This window comes from Parasteatoda tepidariorum, chromosome 6, assembly GCF_982258835.1.
Source record: "Parasteatoda tepidariorum strain Cologne lab strain chromosome 6, Ptep-v5.0, whole genome shotgun sequence".
Classification (NCBI taxonomy): Eukaryota; Metazoa; Arthropoda; class Arachnida; order Araneae; family Theridiidae; genus Parasteatoda; species Parasteatoda tepidariorum.
In genome coordinates, this window is record NC_141760.1 from 68,976,002 (window position 1) to 68,996,834 (window position 20,833).

A 20,833-nucleotide genomic window follows, 5' to 3' on the forward strand; every position below is an offset into this window, starting at 1 on the left:
TTTTCACATAAAATGGTATTTATATACGTAAAAAAGCTATGCAAACTAGTATAGCTTTTTACATATATAACACACTCTCAGTTTAAATCGAGACGAGTAATTTTGAATTAATGAATTAAAAAAAAGTTTCAAAGTGATGATTAGGACGCCACTGTTGCAACTTGAATGAAACTTGGTAAGAATTAAGTGAAAGTTAACTTGGTAAGTAAAAGCTAAGTAGTAGAGCACAGCTTTTTTTTTAACCAGCATTGATCGGCAGCTTCAATTCTGAATTTACGATTATCAAGGTTCAACTTCGCAGATTTGTAATTTCGAACCAAATCGGAAGACAAGGGAACATTTGGCACCAGTATTGGGACAAACTAACCTTCATGGAGGACCTTTTGATTTAACTAAATGGAGAGGGAATTCATGGAAACCTTCCACGATTAGCCCGATGGAAAGGGAATTCTAACCACTGATGATATTTTACGTCTGCACTGTGGTTTATGAAAGTCGAGAGCTGAATTTGAATCAACAGCCACCACTGGGATCTGAACAAGACTCATCTCATTGGGAGCCTATTCTTTGAGCCACAGCGTATCACGTTTGCATTTTGCTGAGTTCTGGATAGGTAGCGATATAATTAATTCTAACTAAAATTAAAACTTGGTAACAGCAATTTTTAGTTTTGCCAGGTAACAATGTCATCTATTTCTAAAATTTCTTACAAATTGCAAGAATTTGGCAGAATTTTAACCTGTTTCCTACGCCACAGACAATAGACCATCTATTCATGTATCATATTGTTTGATTTTTTAAAACGTTAGTTACTGTTTTAATATGATTGCTTCTAAACGGTTGTAAATTAAGTAGATTTTGATAACACTGAACTTTATAATATTTTATGTGGTGAAACGGCTGGAGGTTCGTATATATAACTGCAGGCATTCAGTAAAGCATACAATATATTTTTTAATGTATTAATTTTAATTGAAACACATTAAAAAATCAAAGTCCAGTGATGTATAAGGGTGTATAACTATAGATTTGATTTCTTAAAACCTTTTTTTTTTTCAATTTTGTTTAAGAAATTTGAAAGAATATATTTTTTTAATTTTCTTTAAATCTTTTCAATGGCATAAAACTAAACTATACGCTAGTTATCAATTAACAAATGCAAATGAAATTTGTTTCAGCTAGAATTTCTTATGTATTTTAATTAATAAAACGTGTTTAAGACAGTTTTTTTTAAGAAAATATTTTCCAACAGGAAATAAATATTGCATATTTATTCAAAACGCGCACAATTACAAATATTTTTTGTCGAAGCTTTCATTGTCTAAAAGGGAAGCCGGTTTTCAATAAATTAAAATATCATAACGAAATTCTTTAACCACTCAATGCGGATAAACTTAACTATGCAGTAAAAAAAAGATAATAAGAAATGAATTTAAATTTACTTTTTCCTAAATGTTTCGTTTAATGAAATTTATATTTTAATTAAACTTTTTTTATATGTGTGTATTATAACTTTACTTTATATTAATTTTTTTTATTTTAAACCTGAATTAATCATCCATTACTTGAAACAAAGTTTTTTAAAATATACTATAAAAAAGGAACAATTCGAATTAATGTATAATCAAATTGGAGTAAGAAAACGAAAGTATAAAAAGCAAATAAATTGAAAGCAAATTATTTTTTATTTTTAAATAAGTTTCAAGCACAAAATAATGCTTCTAAAGTAGTCAATTTCTTTTTATTTTAATAAATTGTATACGACTGAATTTAAAAGAACAATTCATAAAAATAAGTTACATTTTAATAAATTGTAAATATATCTATTTTAAAAGATACATAAGAGCTTTAAGCGAAAAAAATAGTCTAAGAGTTTCTTTTTTTTTAACTTTATATCCAAATTTTCCTAAACTATGAATAAATATATTAGCAACGATTTCCGTATGTATTTTTTTCCTTTAAATTGCAAAGTAGTATTTTTAATTCTAATTATGAATGCAATTATGAATTAGAAAACAGAGAATGATTAAAAACCACGCAAAACAGCATAGCACAAAAAAAAAGTTTAATTATTTTCTGGGAATAATGTTTTAATATTTAAATGATTATCATTTAACATTGTATTTCGCTATATTAAAGGTTCAAACTTTCTTTAATAAACTCCGTTTTGAAACATTCCAGTTTGAAACATTCCTGCATAATGTCACTGTGCACATAACTGACATTTGTTCCTGAATTAAATTTAATAATAATTAAAATTTAATGCTAAATATAATATTAAAATAAATAATTATAAATTTATTAATAAGAAATACAGTTACTCTTATCATATTAATGCATATACATTTGTGTTGTAAATACAAATAAATTAATAGTATATGTGTAAGCAAAAAAGAAGTGAATAGCATAGGAAATTTTACAGCGGCCTAGGCCTATAGGCCCATTCGCCGAATGCAGTGGAACAACAAATTAATTTGACAGCAATTATATAGAAATAAAATGTTAAAAATTTTACAGTAACAGCGATGGCAACAAGCCTCGAAAACATTGCAACACATGAGAAAGAAGGTCAACGGACCCTTAAAATTGAACATATCGTTCAACAATTTAACATAAAAACAAATTAAAACAATATTGATCGTGCTTGGTGTTGTACCGTTCAGGCCAACAGACCCTTATACTAACGAAATGTTTGTAACATCACGAACTCATTTTTACTTACTAGATACTACAGTTAAATAAAGGTATCAATAGGATCGAATTGAGAGCTAGAGCTAGTTGCTGGGTAATAGGAAAAAGTTAAGAATTACACACAAGATATAAGTACACATTAGACTAGCCTGTCCTAAAGGACATAAAATTTGTATAAATCAGTAAAATGAAAATTTTAAAAACGTTACAATTTTAAAACATTATGTTTAAAAATAAAAATCGACTGTACAAAGCCGTTTACATGCATAAAATTTCAAGATATAAAATTATTTGTGGATAAAAGATAGGATAAAGATGTAAAAAGACAAAATTGATAAAATAACAAGTATAGATAAAATATACCCTAAGATTAAAATCATTAAAATATATTCGTCCAAAAGGGACGTAAATGTTATAAAATTCATTTAAAATTTTAAAATATTTGCAAATCAAAATTAAAAAGCGTGTTTTTAAAAATACTGAAAAAATGGTGGTATGCAGAATCAAGGATAAAAGCTAATTGTGTATAAAAATTAAAAAGAAAATCATTTAAAAGTTGAATAATTAACAGTTAAAATCAATAACAGACCAGTGTAAAACAACCAGCCGAGCATCAATTAAAAAGTGTTGAGTAAAATGGAAAGCGATGTCTAAAACATAAAAAATGTAAATACAAGGTCTAAAATTTAAAATATGATATATTAAAAGTTTGAAATTTAAAATACTACGAGTAAAATTATTAAATGAAGTGGTCCAAGGAGTATTTAAAATACAAGAAAGAAGTGAATAGTATAGCAATAGATACCTCAACTGAAAAATATAGGTAAATTAGCCCATGCCATACCTCATTAAAGCATTGTGTATAAGTAGTGTGATTCGTAAAAATCTCCCTGAATATATGTGCTCTAAGCTCTGTGCTCCAATGTGTGCGATATATGCTCTTAGATTAAGTCAAAGGAATATACAAATTAGAGCTCAGGAACTAGTGTTTAAGGGTGGGAAGGATAAAATATTATTTAAATATAGCGAATCAGAACAGAGGAAGGTGGGAGGAGTAACATCGACACCAATATAGGTTCCTGCTATAACTTGGAATTGCTTTTTAGTAACGTGGCCAATGCGATCAATGTCTAATGAATTACAAACCATTGTTCAAACAATAAGAAAAAATCAAAAAAATAACTGTATTTAAGATCATCAAGTCAAAAACTGTAATTGCTTATAATACTATTGAAAATAGAAGTGCACTAATTAGAAAAATTGTAAATGTGATAAGAAAATAATAGTGACGTAGCGTACTTTATAAAGAGTTTTTTTAACAAAAAATTTAGTCGGAATAGTAAAACATACTTCCTTTTTAAAATAAACATTAGAGATACTTATTGCACGTTTCTATAATGTACGTTTTAATTATTATAGCACATGGTTTAGAGAAATAATTTTTCCAGTCTACATAACTATCTATCCTACATGGGTTGTATTATTCAACAAACAATACAATCAGAATAGTACACCGTACCTATTTATAGTCAAAATAAAAAAAACTTGCTGTACGTTACTATACAGTGCGTTTGAAGTTCGAATTACTAAAATCAGTTATGTGTATGTATCAGGAAAACAACAGTAAATGTATTAAAAGGCATATAAGATTTAAATCATTTTATCTATACATCTAATATGGATAGTAATACAAGCCGTTTTACTTCCCAAAAAAGAATCAGAATAGTACAGCATAATTCTTTTTAAATGTCAACTTGAAAATGCTTATTGTACATTACTATACTATACGTTTTAATTACCATCGCATATGTATCGGAAGGGCAACAGTAAATGTATAAAGAAGATAATGGAAAATGCATTAAAGGAATATAGGACTTAAATCATTTTTCCAGTTTACATAACCATACATCCAATATGGATTGTAGTATTCAACAACGTATTTTTTCACAAAGAATAGAGTCAGAATAGCATAGTATACTTCCTTTCGAAAGTCAACGTAAAAAAATTATATCGAAATGCGCTTCTCCGACAAATCCTTTCAAGTTATTTTCCGTACAGACCTAAGTTTGTATCTCAAGAAGTAGATCTAGAAAGAATGAAAGAAATTTCGGCGAAAAATCTTTTGACAGAAGAAAAGTCTTCCAAAATACCGAATGTATTGGCGAAGAAACAGAGTTGAAAACTGAGTCTTCTTCACTCTTTTGTAGAACTATATATATATATATATTTTTTTTTTCCTGTTTGCTTGCATTTTAGAATAATGTCTGTTACATTTTTTTTCCGGAATAAGAAGCGCGAAAAATACTTATCCAAAAAAAAGTAAAATATAACCTGTTTATTTTACGGTGCAAAAAAATTTTAGCTGCTCCGATTTGTAAGCTTTATTTAGTTTAATGCTTTCCCCCTGCTTCGAAGATCTGCTTGAAAAAAAGAATTCTGAAACAGTGGTATAATTGCATAGTAAATCATATTGCTAAAAAGAAAGGTTTTCTGCATAAAATTTATTTTTAACATAAACATATTTGAGTTTTGACATTTATTTCATGGTATTTTTAAAATTATTGCGTTTAATTTATTCTATAACCAAATATACGAGTAAAAATAACATTTTTATTCCTCCGATTTAAAAAAGAAAATTAAATTCAAGGTAGAGAAATAAATCCTAATATTTTAAATCTCTAAATAGTTTTTTAAAATTTTTTTCTGAAGTTTTCATTTACTTCTTTTGATATTTGTGATGGTTGAATCTTGATATTAAACTTTCAACAACTTTCCAACTAGCTGGAATATTCAAATGGCAAATAAAGCTTTTATCGTGAAGTCAAATTTCAACATTTTTCTAGCCACTACCAGCATTAATTATTGTCATTTTTTCATCTCCAATAAAAACTTATCATCAATCGAATTTCCAATGAAGTAGAGTGCTCACATTGCTCGCATCACGCATGGAAAATTATGCCTGGTGCTTAAAAAAAGTATGGTCAAAACTACCAAAATAAGGTAAAATTTACTGTTTAACTGGCTGTGATAGGAACACCAAGAAATTCGTAATTTTAGTATTGATTTTAGTAAAAATAACAAAATATGTTTCTCATATGATGAAATTTTGTAATAATAATATATTAAAACTTAATATGTTTTTATGTGATAAATATGTGATGAAATTTGATATGTGTGGTAAAATTTGGTAATTTTATAATGATACCATACAGCTTGTCATAGTTTTGCAGTTGTTACTAAATATATAAGTATTTAGTAATTAGAACAATAATTTTGAAAACCAAAATTTCTGGTAAATTGTTACCATATTAACGAAAAAATCGAAACCAAATGAATGTTTAAATACAACATATTTTGTTTTTATTAACCAAAATTATGTTTTTCCCCTTTTTTAAAACTAGAAATGTCATCACCATACATTATGGTAATTTTAGAAAATCCTTTTTCGCCGTATGACAATACAATTTTAAGCCGTTTTCTAGCCTTTTCAGCCTTCGAAATGCATATGATTTTCTTCGAATCTGGAGAAGTGCTCTATAGATGATTTTGTTTTTAGAAAAAATGTATCGAACATTTAGTTTTTTAGATAATGTTGTTATACTTGGTTTCTCATTGTTCCATTGGAATTCTTGTTTAGCTAGTTTTCTTGATAAAAAAACGTGAAGCACGGAGTTTTTCATGTACGTGAGGGATAAAATTAAAAAAAAAAAAACAAAAAAACAAGCAATATGCGATTGAGCTAATTTTCTCTACTTACGTCTTTATATAAAATTGACTGATTTATAGCAGATCTATTTAAATCTTTATTTTGGTACTAGGGGAACATGATTTAGTAAGCCGTCATTCCAAGTAGGTTTTTACGCTCATTACGATCAATTTTTAAGCTCCTAACAGGTTAGAACCTTGATGATTAAATACGCAATCATATCGCGAACAGTCAAAAAATTGCACCGATTACAGTTAACTATTTTTAGAATAACTAAACAATATAAAGAGGAAAAGGACCAGACAGGCCCCTTCGTCTTTTTAGCATGAAGGGCCACCTTAGGATTCCATAAAAAACAAGAAATTGTTGAAGGGATTAGTTGTCATGAGGGGAGAGCTATATAATAATATATTATTTTGCATTACTGTTAAAACATTTAATGATCTTACAACCAAAAAAATTATCAAACCAGTCGAAAAAATCAATTTAGCTATTTATTAACTTCCATTGTTTAATTTAGTATCTTGTTTAAGCATTCCAAAATTGAATAAATGTTTCATTTAGGCTCATTATCACATTTCATCTACTTAGCATTGCTTTTAAACTAATCCGATGGCTTTAATCCAACAAACGCTCCAGCTTGCTTTGTTAGCGCTGGATGTTTATCTCCCTTGCTCTAGTTCAGTTGATCTACGATTCTCATCATCAGTTCATGTAAATGATGCTATCTGTCGCCCCAACAATGACAACGCGACGAGTTTCAGCTTCCCATAATCTGTAGAGAGGAGGTGACGAGTAAAGGTCATTATATCCAACTTGGTAAACAAAGGAGTTGGTTTTAATGATATTATTCCCTGAAGGTCTTACCAATGATTCTTCGTTTCGCGCTCTAAATTAAATTGCTCTCGGATGCTGGAGATACAAAGAGTAAGGTTTGAATTATCTGTGCATATATTGTGAGCAGATTAATAATTCTCAAGGCGCCACAGGAATTGTCTTTAAAGATTCGATAGGGCTCTTCCTTTAACTGGTTACTGAAAATGAAATTTTCTGGTTATTACTTGACAATTCATAACATGGAATTTAATTATTTGAATCAGATATGATTTCAGTTTCTAATTATAAGCTCGTAACCATTTTATGTATCGGATTATAAATTAGCGCTTTTATCGTTCGGTAGTTAAATTTACTCGAATGCTAATTTATTTTATTAGTGGCCAAAATTAAATCTACTAAAATCTTGGAATATTAATAGGAATTAAAAATGTACGAAGTACTTTTTTTTTTTTATTCATTGATAACGAAACAGTTCGAATTGCGTTGATTTATATTTGGTAGCGTAAAGGATTTATATTTTTAAATTTTGTATCATAAATTGTGATATTTTTAACGAAAAATATTCCGAATGCCAGGGCTTAGTATTTAACTAATTAAATTATTTGAATGTAATTAAAACAAGCTATGATTAAATAATTTGAAAGGAATTTGTGTTGATTATGAAGGAAGGTGGTTATAGTGAAATATTTATCCTGAAGAGGATGATTATCATTTGTTGAACAGAATTGGCAGATCGTGGGAAACAGTGCTTGCAGAAATATGAATCATTGTAGGAAATTATTATTATCCGTTTTTCCAATTATTCTATTATCCAGAGTGATGGAGATATGCATTCATTTATTAAAAATCGTAAATTGTTTTGAAGAAATATCAAGTTTGATAAATTATAGAAATCTTTCATTTTTGCGTATACAGACTCCATTAAAATAAAAAATAATTTTTTTTGCATGTGAATTGGGTAAAATAATAGAGCGAGACCGTAGGGGCAAGCCCCACACGACGCATCCATCAAGAAATAAAAAATGCAAGTGCAACATCTATACATTAGAATAGTTTCGCAAAGGAAAATAATATTATCTATGTATCGGCTATTAATTGCTTTTATTAATTGCCAAGGCTCTTTTTCCTTAGGCTTACTCATTCGAATGTGTTGGTGGAAAAGAAAGTGTGCGAAATAATAATGAATATTATTAAAGTCAAAACATTTTGCAACCATGTAACGGCTTTCGATTTCTATACTAATGCTCTAAAATAGATTTTATTCGGCACACTATTCAAGGCTGTGGTATTAAACGATTACCGATATTAATGACTTTTATTTATTGGAATAAATGGAATAAAATATGATAATAACTTAGTTTATAAATGTTACGAAATATGTCATGCATATTTTTGAACGATACAACCCAGTATGTGACGGAAACTAGCCGACCGGACTGTGTCACTGGACTGGCCTTGTATCGGAAAGGTCCGGGTTCGAATCCCGGGCAAAGCATGTTTGTTGTTTCATTCTCCGTACAATCTATCTTTACTGTGGGAGCGACGTTGGCCCACCTAATATGGTGCTCCCTGAAAGAGTGGCTAACAACTCTGCCCTGCATAAGCGCGGATTGACAAAATGTTATCTCAGGTGGGCATTGGAAATAAAAAAAAATGCGACGAAAACTGCATTTATTATCTAAATTTTTTTAAAGTTCTTAAATAGCATGAATGGATGAATGAATTAGCATAAATGAAGTTATAATATCTTTGCGTAAAATACGCTACTTAAATTTTCAAATTTTTATTTTATTGCAATCACGAATGCACGAAAGCCTTAGATGAGAGTTATTTTATAAATTAACATGAGTTCTAACTTAATTTTTTGCAATATTTTCACAAGTGCAGATTGTTTAATTCTATAAAAATTAAAATAACAGATAACTAAAAAATTGTAGGTGGTTGTTCTACTATGATTTGTATTTTTGACTATTACTTTCAGTTTATTAAGAACATTCATACATGCAAAACTTACAGAGAAAATCAATATATTGCTCGTCAATAACTTACTTTCGATTCTAGAGTTTGCACAGGCATTAGTTTTATTTGACGAACAAGTAAACTCGTTTATTATACGTTTATCGTAATAACAAATAGATTTTATAAATAACCAAAGTTATAAAAACATTTCTTGGAGAGCAAAATATGCTAACATTTCATATTTTTTTAAAAATTGTTTCATGTCAAAAATTTAATTTATTCCACAAAATTATGCCAGCATTAACTTCATATAAAAGAAGTCACTTGCCAAACCTTTGTCTAATTCATTTTTTTATAAAAAGTTCGAGAGCACTTAAAATATTTGTTTAACTTAATTTTATTGTGATAGAATGTTAACGCTGCAGCTCTGGCTAATCAATATGACTAAATATGCAAGAAAACCATAAAATATACGCTTCTGTGCAAAATATTTTCCAAAACATTTTCAAAAATAACTCACTGAAGCAAAAACAAATAAATATGATTTTGGTTTTAAGCTGAAAATAATGATTATTTCCAAATGGTATTCAAGTTACGTCTTAACAGAAAAAAAATTAAAGACGACCACAACTTTAATGCAATAAAAACAAACTTTATCATTATTTCAGCAATTTAGAAGAAAAATAAATATCACGCAACGATACAACCCCTTCAAAACATTCGACCCAAAAAAGAAATCAAATTCTAAATCTCCGTTACAAATATTTAACTTTTATTTAGAAACTCATATTAAGCTAATCTAAAATTCAGTAATTTTCTTCCAAAGAGATTTTCATTTGTTGAAATAGGAAAGAAGAGATTTGGAAGTAATATATTTGAATGAATAGTGAAAAGGTGAAGATTTTTTTGAATCATTTGTTTTCAATCTTAGCAGTAATCTCTGTAACTTCATTTTTTACTACCCGTACATCTTCACTCAAATAAATAAAGCCTTATCCAGAAAAATATGTGCTTTATTTAATGCAAAATTATTTATCCTTTTGTCCCGTACAAACAAATACCGTGAAAAACAATCTACCTAAATAAATAAAAAGAAAGATATTTGAATTATCATGAAAAGCGAGAAAAATGTTTTATAGTCCCTTCTGTGTGTTGAAAAGTATTAATATTTTCCCACTTTGTTTTGTATCGATATAATTTTTTTTTACTGTCTTCAATGTTGTTTTATTTTTGTGTTTCTCTGATAATAATTTTTTTTTCATGTTTAGTTTATAACTCATGCATTTTTTTTCATATCTCATGGTAAATCTAGAGTGCACAAAATGAGAAACAAAACAACCGGGTAAGTTATTATCTAATTGTCATTGTTTCTCGTAAAAGGGCTCAATCTTAATGGTTTGAAAGTCTAACCTCAAATATGCAAACTAATTAGTGTAGACGATATTTTAAGCTAACGAATTCTTCTGTCTTTATCTGACGATTTCATTTGAATAAACCTAAATATTTTTTCGGTGTATTCGGATTCTTGAGTCTTAAAATACAGAGGAGTGCGTGGATAGCCGCAATCAGGAAAATATAGTCCCAATTGTATAGTTATAAGAGCGGTCTGAAATTTAGGAACCATAAAGTTAATTTGACATTTTTTGCATATTTTGCCCTATATCGGGAATTTTTTAACATATAGAAAACTTTTTGTTAGGACGGAAATTTTGGACCAATAAAGTTAATTTGACATTTTTTGCATATTTTGCCCTATATCGGGAATTTTTTAACAAATGGAAAACTTTTTGTTAGGAACTATAAAATTCTAATTGAATACCAATTCCAAGCTGCAAATAATTTTAAAAATTTCTTTTGTTAAATTTTTATATCCTGTGTAATTTGGGAAGAAATTTTAAATTGTACGGCATATCCACTCTTGAATCATTTAAAAAGAAATTTAGTTTTATATACGTCAACTATTTCTCGAGAAAGTAAATATGAAATAAATAACTTTTTTCAAGAATTTGATAAATTAAAAGCTATCTTACCAACATCGCTCAATTTTTGAATTTTGCCATTTAAACCCTCCAATTATATACATTTCAACTCAAAAATCTCTGCAATGCTTGAACAAAATATTTAAAAATAATAAATTATTATTAAACATTATTCTTGGCATTTAATTATTTTTTGACAGATGAATTATATACATTTTGAGCAGAAGTATTTAATTTCGAGTAATATATTTTGGAGTCAATAATCAAAATTAATCAAAGATGAGATATCAGAGTTTTTGTTGTGGAAGAGAAACAACATTAATCAAGAAACTTTCATCAGACATTTTGTGTTTAATTTCGTGAACTTAAATATTATCTCCTCTAATTGACTAGCATTTTAGAGGTCGGGCCGTCAAACCATTAAATTACGTTCTTATACAATATCATAATAAGCCTTAATAATTAAAAAAGATGAGATATTTAAAGCTCTGTTTTTTCGGGAACTCTTCTGCCGATTTCATTCAAATTACGTATTTTATGTTATAAAATTGCATTCTTAAAAATTATCTAAAAATATGTTTACCTTTAAATTAAACTTTTTTGACTATCATGAAATGAAATAATAAAAAATAATAAGCAATTACTAAAAATTATTTTCTTGTGTGGAACTATTTATGGATAAATGAATATTATAATTGCGCGCAAAAATTTTCATCAAGAAACTTTCATCAGACATTTTGTGTCTAATTTCGTAAACTGCATTCCTAAAAATGATCTAAAAATATTTTTATCTTTAAACTAAACTTGCTTGACTATCATGAAATGAAATAATAAAAAATAATAAACAATTATTAAAAATAATTTTTTGTGTGAAACTATTTATGGATAAATGAATTTTATAATTGCGCGCAAAAATTTTCATCTTGAGAAAGATAAATTTTACATTAAAAAAAACTATCATTATTATAAAATTAACGCAAAGAATGAAGCTAACATTAAGGGGTCTTAACTACGGACCGTTCTCCTGACAAAACTATGGGGACCATATCTCCCAGACAGCGACTACCCCCTATATTTTTGGGGTTGGAAATCATAATTCTGGGAAAAAAGACCATCATTATTCAGAGTACGTTTCCGCATCTGATTTCATATTTTAAAATATTGTTTTTACTATCTAATTAGCATATTTAAGGTACTCTTTTTGAGTTATTAAAATAATTATTATTACTATTTATTTTGGCTAAAACAACTCAACAAATTTGCAAATCTTCAATACAGCAAGCCTGGAAAGAACACTGGAATACGCAAATCAATAATAAACTACATGAAATTTATCCTAACCTTGATATCTGTGAGACAATATCTTCTGATAGCATTACCCAGGTTTTAGTTAATAGGCTGCGCATCTGTCATTCCCGTTTTACCCATAAACATTTACTGAAAGCCGAACCGGCACCCTGTTGTTTTCTGCTTCGTACCGCCAATACTATTAAACATATTTAAAGTGACTGTAAACGATTTAAACATTTGAAGAACAAACGTTTTGATTCCTTTTATCCTGATATTTTATTCCTACTTGGTGACGCTATACATCACAATCTTATCCAGTTTATTAAAGTAATAGGACTATATCGACTACTCTAAAAAATAGTAAATAAAACAATAACCCTTAAACCTAGTGTTTGGCGCAGCCTAGCCATTTCGTGGGCCAATAAACTCCAACCAAACAACCTAGTACATAAAAATTCATTCATTAGATAAAACGTTATTCAGGATTTTTCGTTTGTATTTTTGCGTACTGCACATTGATTTAAATTCTTTGATATATTTAGAAAGTATGGTAGGAAAAATTATAGTATATCACTTTTAGAATACCATAGACTTTATGATAAGAACATTAAGTAAATTTTATGAACATAAAACTGCTTAACAAGTTTGAAGAAAGGAAATAAAACTCACATCACAATTGTTTTTCTGCAGAAATTTCATAATGTAGTACGTAATGAAGCTTTATAATGACTTACTTTTTAAGAAATAAAAATAAATAAAAATTTTTTATTTAACATTTTAATGTTAAAACGTAATATTAAGCAAAAACTAACAATGCATTTTTCGGGAAATGCTGGAAACAGAAAATTGTGCATCGACAAAATTTCGATGAGAAAAATCATTAAATATTAAAAGTTGCATTCCTCATTCTAGGAAGAATATGCTAATATCTGACAGAAAATATAAGAAATGTTTACTTCCGTTAAGCATAGTTTGAGATTCAAATCAATACATTTGTTTCGAAAAGTTTAAGAAAGTAGAAATCCTCAGGGCAAACTTTATATTTTTTTATGAATAATGCTACATGTAATGAGTAAGATTTATCATTCCTAGATAAAAATGTAACACCCTACATTTGGGTTTACTTTCAAGAACTCTCTTGGTTTATCTGATACTAAGAAGTTTCTTCTGGGGTGATTCAAGCGTTATTTTATGTTTTCTACTTAAAAAAAAGGGAAGAAAAAAAAATTTGCTATAGATTTTGTATTTTTATATAAAGCAGAGGGTTTTTTAAAACCATGTAAACTTTTTCTTTAATGAATACATACAATTATATTTATAACGTCTTTATTGTAGTTTATAACATAGCTAGCAAATAAGACATTTATTAAATGATTTTCTAAAAATATTGAATCTTACACCATTACGAAAATTTTCCTTCAAATGACAATAAAACAAGAAGTAAGACATATATAAAATCTTTACAATTAAAAAATGAAAATATAAATGTGTGTTTGCAGTCCCCTGATGAAGTACTCTTCTGCAAACGCACATTTATATTTTCATTTTTTAATTGTAAAGATTTTATATTTGTCTTATTTCTATTTTATATAAAACGAATTTGGTTTCAGCTGCCTTGTGCGCCTTTCCAATTTGATTTAATGCTTCAATGTGTTTTTTTTACCTCTTATGCATCAAAATTAACTTCGTAAATTGAATTGATTTTATGATTAAATAAAACTAGAAGTTCTAACCATATGGGATCATAGCTGCCAGCCTTTACGCCTTTTGCGGGACGACTTATGTCATATGGGATAAAATTTGTCAGGGATATTGCGCAATACAAGTTTTCTAAATCTAAGAAAAGAAAGCTAGCCAAAACGTCTAAGAGATTTGATACTGTATTTTAGGTAACTCTGGGGGGGGGAGGAAATTGATTATTAATATGACTTAGATTTAAAAGTGCGATCAGTTTGTTAGGGTAAATGAATTATATTTATATCTTGCAATCTATATATCATTAAATGAACATCTATTTATCATCCAGATTTTTAATTGATACTCTCGGCTATCGTATTTCCAATGATTATGATGATTTTGATAAAGTAAACAGATATCTAATATGCTCAGAGAAAAAATCTGTTTTTGAATTCTCAATTGAAAATTGTACTTTGAAAAGTATTTAAAATGTTCTACTTTTTAAGGCCTTTTTTCAAACTCAAAGTATTTTACTCAACATTTATTTATTTCAAGCTTTAGTTATGTGTAATTTGGGAGATCAAATTAGAAAACTAATGACTGAATCCGAAAATACTGTTCCATACATTCTTATACAGCAAGGTGAGCGGAACAAAAAATCGATATTTTAAATTCTTGAAAATAACGCCATTTTCTTTCTTCAAAGTGTTTACCTTCTCTGAATTAAATTGGATACCACGACTACAATTCACCCTTCTTAGGTTTTCTCCTCAGGCGTAGTTTGCAACACCGATTGGCCAACGCAACAAGATGACGTGTATTTCAAGGCCTTTTTTAAAGCCAGAATATTTTACTTAGCATTAATTTTTGTAAGCTTTAACATTGTTAATTTGTAAGATCAAACTATAAACTTCCCTTTGGCAGTTTCTGTAAATACAGACCTGTAAAGCCTTGTACGGTGAAACGAGTGAATTAACATTTGTTAAAATATAGCCAATAGAATATTTATTTTTTATTAAACACTGCATGCAAAACAAATCAATTCCAAACACTAACAGTGCACCTTGAAAAATATTTCTAAATCATTTAGAAATTTAAAAGAGCTAAATGCATATAAAGTTATAAAGGGATGTAAAAAAATATAAAAATAAACAAATTTGCTTTGTGAAATTTATATTCGATGTTTTACTGCGTTAAATACATTTAATTTTTGAATGTTTTCAAAGTAAAGCGAATGCGTAAAAATCAAACACCGTCATTGATAATTTTTACTTTGCCTATGAGTTCCGTTAAATAGGTACTCTCCCAAAATAACTTTCATGGCAAGGACTGTAATCAAAACCGTGTGCTTTTTGCAGCACTGTCATGACAATTTGGAACGAAGCAAAGAAAATCTGCAATCGAAACAATAGTGAGCTGAAACTATTACTAGAAAAATACTGAATCAAATACTATATTAAATCTAGGCACATTGAAGCTCAGATGGTTAATGCAAATTCCTTTGAATGTGATTACTGTTATATTAAAAATCCAGTCATATTTCCTAATGTTACTTAAAAAACGAGATCACCGCACTTAGCAAGGCTAATCAGCGTTTCATCCCTTCCGTAGGTCGATAAAATGAGAACTAAGCTTCCATGTTCGGCTGACCACCCAACCGGAACATCTACTTCTGCATCCTAAAGCCTAAAGCCAAATGGGGTGTCTCTGGTTGAAGAATCTGGAAGGGGTACAGTAGGCCTGGGCTCTTAATGGGCTGCCGCGTCATTGAGTTCAGTTTAATTTACTTGAAAAATATTTACTAATTCACAATAACTTTCGAATTAGTAAACACTTAAAGCATATACTACATCGCATTCTTGGCCATAGATGGCTCCACTGAAGAACAAGAAACGCACACTCTGCCTTAAATTTGCTCAGTTTCACCAAGCAGGCTTGCCCGTGTGGCAAGTGAAATTAGAAAACAACAAACAAACACTAATTCGAAAGCCATCATTGTAAGCTTATCTAAAGTATTTTACAAGAGTAAATCATAACGAATTTTTTATTTATTTCACAGGTGTATAATTTTATTTGAAAACATGAGGATAGTTTGCACCGGATAATCAGCCCTCGAAGCAAAATTAATGTGATAATACTATATGCTAAATCAAATTATATATTAAATCTACATATATTTCAGCTTAAATGCCTACTCTTTGCATTTTAAAAGTTCTTTTGAATGTGATTTCAGTCATATTTTCCCGATAAATACAGAAAAAAATAAGTTCAAACTTTTACCAACAGTTGAAAGTCATCAATCTAAGCTAATCTAATATCTTCCACAAGAGTTTTTACATCATGCTTTAAACGAGATTTTAATTATGGCATTTATCCCTTCCTGACATGCTATCAGTTGTTCAACAAAAGAATATTTCATGCACGAAAGTTTACAAAAAGATGTATCTTCTATCTTAACTGACACCCTCAGATAAAAGGAAAAATAATAAATTATTTTAGAATTGTGTCGAGCAATTTTGATGAAATTTGGGCGTTACAATGTATGACTCGTTGCGACAAGAAAAAAAAATGGTAAGAAAAGTTTAACAATGTTCCCTTGTAATGATTCATATCTACTCCTAAGTGACATTATCCATAATTAATTATCACGATGTTATCAAACGTAGAACATTTTCTACTTTCAAAAAATTCTTTTCGGAGTGATCTTTATTATTCTTGTTATGTCCCGAGCTGTTGTAAATCCTTGCAGACAAAAAATTACTCAATATATTTGGTATTTGGATTTCTAGATAATTTTAGCTGGTGATCAAAGACACCATAAATGAATATTGATGTAAGACAATGCTTTAAATTTACAAATATCTTTTTTTTAAACTTATGTTTCTCTACATAATTTTAAAACACATAACAACGGCTAAGAAATTAGAAAATATTTTACATTTAATATATCGTTTTGTTAAAAATCAATCGCAAGTAAAAAATTAAGAGCCTATACCTGACTCATGTTTGTAGATCACATATTTAAATTGTAAAGTCCTAAATTGTCTTTTTTAGTAATAACACTATACGCATGTATTTAATAAAAAAATATCCGAAGAAAACATGAATGCCATTGTACTTATATATTGTTACACATAAATATGCAAAATTGTGTATTCATTAGTAAGTTCGGCATCTAAGCCTATCTAGGATTACAGTGGGATTCGAACCTGGTACTTCAACACTACAATATATGCATCTTTGTAATGTTCATCTCTAACTTGAGCTGTACCTCAGTGGACAGATATCAAGGACACTGTTCCCAGTAGAACACCGAAGTCAACTGGCTGCTGTCAGTAAGTGGGTCAGAATGTTTAAGGACCAAGGAAGTGTGGTATCGATCCTCGTTAAACTGTTTTACCATAAAGTTCTCGACTTCACGTGCAGGTCGTTAGGCTACCAAAGCTGGGTAGCCACCCCCTCTGATGAGGTTCAAAATTGGGATGACATGTCTACGGATCATCCTCAGGGATGTTTCTCAGACCGTCACCAATGGCTCACTGTGCAGCTCTAGTTCGACCTAAATTAAGTACCTACCTCTAACTTCAGCTGTATGTTTTTCAATTTGAATATTGCTTGTAAACCTTGCGTTGTGATAAACAAATATGTCTGGACAGGCATGCTTAACGATAAATGTTTAGAATAGTATTTAAATAAAATACTTTGAACAGTAATTTTTTTAAATTTGTTTTACAGGAATCTTACCCGTCGAGCTGTCTCTCCGTTCCACTAAATGGTTTGTAAAATGGAGGTTGCAGACTTGAATCTCACTGTAATTCTCATTGTGTTACAATAAAAGGATTAATTTGTTTGCATAGCCTCATGCACTTAAAATAAAAAATGGCTTGTCTCATGTCAAATTGAAGAACATACACACGGAATTGAGAAAGATAACACAAAGATATTGAACCCGCTACCTCTAAAGCTTCAAAATGTTTGGTAGAAGGACAGTTCCCTTCGACCACTGAGGCTCGAATTATGTTTGGAAGTTTTAGTTGCTACACCAGGTATGTATTTCATTTGCTGGGTGGTTTCGATGTTCCACTAACTGCACTGAAACGTGATTTTTATGGAATTATATCCCGACTAGATGTGTACTCGTTTTCGTGTTTTTCAAACTCATGCAATCTTTTTATTGGACGTTGTTGTTGATGTAGTTGTAGTTCATTTACTAGAGTTACACAATGGGCTATTGGCGACGGTCTGGGAAACATTCCTGAGGATGATCCGAAGACATGCCATCACATTTTTGATCCTCTGCAGAGGGAATGTCACCCCCGCTTCGGTAGCCCGACGATCTGCAAGCGAAGTCGATCACTTTACGGTTGCACAGATTAACGAGGACCCATACCGCACATCCTCGGTCCCTACGCATACTAATCCAAGTGGTCACCCACCCGCACACTGACTGCAGACTGTGATGCTTGACTTCGGTTATCTGCAGGGAACCGTGTCTTAACGATCAGTCCACTGCGGGTCTCTTTTTATTTGAATTAAAAATGTATTTAAGCTTTTTTATGCTGTTTAGTCACTATTTTTTGTGATGTTAATATGTTTATTTATTCATATTCAGAAATGTCTTAAAAATAAAACCACTTGTGAATATGAATAAATAAACAGATTCCACTACTTCCATAAAAAAATACATAAAACAGACATTATAGCTTAATCTATCCAAGCTTAGAATTTTTAAAAAAAATACTCAATTTATATTTAATGAATTTTACAAAACATAAATAAATATGGGCATTTGTGGATTGTTAAACTGTAGATTGCTAAATTTACTCCTTTTTCAAAAGTACATGAAGATTAAAATAAAAATAATCTGAGTATCAGAACAAAAAAATATCAATAATTTACAACTCCACTCTGTTTATGAAATTTTATTCAATGTGATGTTGTTATTAAAGTTTTATTGCACTAAAAAAAATTTGAAGTATTACTTAAAACAATATTATAATACATAATCAATCCTTAAAATCACTAGAATTTGAAAGAGAATGATATTCCTACAGTTCTTATAATTAGGCAGTTCAGAAAGTTTTTGGAATAATATAAAAATCTGCCACGCCTATAATTCAGACACATTAAAGTAGTTCATGAAAGAAAATGATCTTAGAAAGGTCGTTAAGAACTCTAATAAGTACCACGTAGAAATAAAAAGCATATAAAGTAAGGAAATAAAGACCAGTTAGGAAGTATATGAAGCAATTGTTTTTTCTCAGATTTACATAAATTTGCAGACATTCTTATGAAGGAAAAACCTTTTTATAAAGAAAAAAGTTTAAACTTTTCTTCTCCTTATCTTATTTATTAAGTCCCCTGCCATGTAATGCGAACTTTAAAATGACAGTTCGACTCTGAACTTTACTCTGACAATTAAACTAAATTAAATTCTTAAACTGATGAAATTGAATTCAAAAAACGGGTAGCAGAACATTGAATATGCATAAACGCATAAAATTTGATTCTCCAGATTTAATTTCAGAAAAAGAATATTAAAAAAGCAACGTTTTTTTTTTCATTAATAAATGTATTTGTATGTAATTTAAATATTTGAAGGATTTCGGATAGAAGTTATCTGGATTTATACCATAATTGGTGCGAAATCATATCAAAAGTTTAACTCAATGGTCTGTGAATTTCTCATAGTCAATTATTTTAATGTATTATTTTTATTTTCTTACAATCTTCAATAGTAGTAATGTTTAATAATAACATTAACATCGTGGTTTCAGATATATAAAGTATATCTAAATATGTCCATGGTCATCTTTAAGATTCCGAAATTCTGTTACTCACTATATTGAAGGAGAACTTCTATATATTTAAAAAATACAGTTCCTTAAAATTGTAGCCCTTATTTAATAAAAAGAAATATTAGAATTAATGTATCGTAAATAAAATGTAAGTATTAAGTAATAAAATGTAAATAGTAAGTTAAAAATAGTAGCGTTATGATACCATAGATGTCAACTAGCACGGTCATTTAGGAAGCATTTTATTGGTGCTAGCAATATTTTTGTTACAATTTGTAAATTCCGATTTTTAGAAAAACATCACAAATCAGTAATTTAAACTTATATATCACATAGTTAGGTAATTGTGTCTTTCAGTATTCATATTGGTAAAGTAAAGATAATTTTTTGTCCTTAACTACCTCTATTTATAATCATTCACAATAATCTTATAAGTTGGCAGCTATAAGAAATACCCTTGAAGTCATCCTGGCCATTCACGTAAATTACCAACATTGACTGCACATGACAAAATATTTTCTTAGGATATCTACTAAGCATCTACATGGCAATAATCTGTGCATAACCTTCATTCATTACATAGTACATAACCGTGCTTGTTAGAGCCTCTTATGAATTTTTTTTTAATGACGGGCACTTGGAGATTGTCCCATTGGCCACAGGAATGCCAGAACTGCTACTCTCCTCTCGTTACCCAGTGGGCACCTGTGGCGAAGCCACGGCGGTGGAGCAGCGTCGCCCACGTCACGCAACCATAAACCTGTTTATGGGGTGGGTCACATTCACACAATCACACACAAAGGAGAAAGGACAAAGAACACAGAGAGTTTTTGTTGTTGTTAATTTACGTCGCACTAGAGCTGCACAATGGGCTATTGGCGACGGACTGGGAAACA

General features: G+C 29.4%; 1 long non-coding RNA gene across 1 annotated transcript in view; it reads left to right on the forward strand.

Annotated features, from left to right (window-relative positions):
• LOC107453432 (uncharacterized) overlaps positions 1-20,833 on the forward strand; it is an 83,335-nt gene that overhangs the window by 15,280 nt on the left and 47,222 nt on the right. Inside the window, exon 3 of the long non-coding RNA XR_015434721.1 lies at positions 17,875-18,185. This is a non-coding gene — a long non-coding RNA (uncharacterized LOC107453432). The remainder of the gene's footprint in view (positions 1-17,874; positions 18,186-20,833) is intronic.